Genomic DNA, 314 nt, shown 5'->3' with positions numbered 1-314 from the left:
TGCCTGTGGCCTGCCTGTTGTGTTTAGCGAGGAGCCTCATTGCAGCACACCTCACAGGGAACTGCGGCCAGGCTGGGCACAGACCTGGAGAGGAGGATAAAAATGAGAGAATTCAGGCTGAAAAAGGAAGTTGTCTTGTTAATGAAGTGTATTCATCTGTGAATTATCTCCCCAAAGGGAGCCAGGAGCTTGTCCTGCGACATTTAAATTTGCAAGCCAGTCGGGTCAGCGGGCAGGATACTCCTGACCTTGTGGCCTTGGATTTTTGCTGAAGAACCAATGTGAAATTTTCCAGTTGAATTTAATGTGACTCG

This window comes from Merops nubicus, unplaced genomic scaffold, assembly GCF_000691845.1.
Source record: "Merops nubicus isolate BGI_N331 unplaced genomic scaffold, ASM69184v1 scaffold16754, whole genome shotgun sequence".
In the NCBI taxonomy this organism is placed as follows: domain Eukaryota; kingdom Metazoa; phylum Chordata; class Aves; order Coraciiformes; family Meropidae; genus Merops; species Merops nubicus.
The sequence above is the reverse complement of the archived record's forward strand: the minus strand, read 5'-3'. Positions refer to the sequence as shown.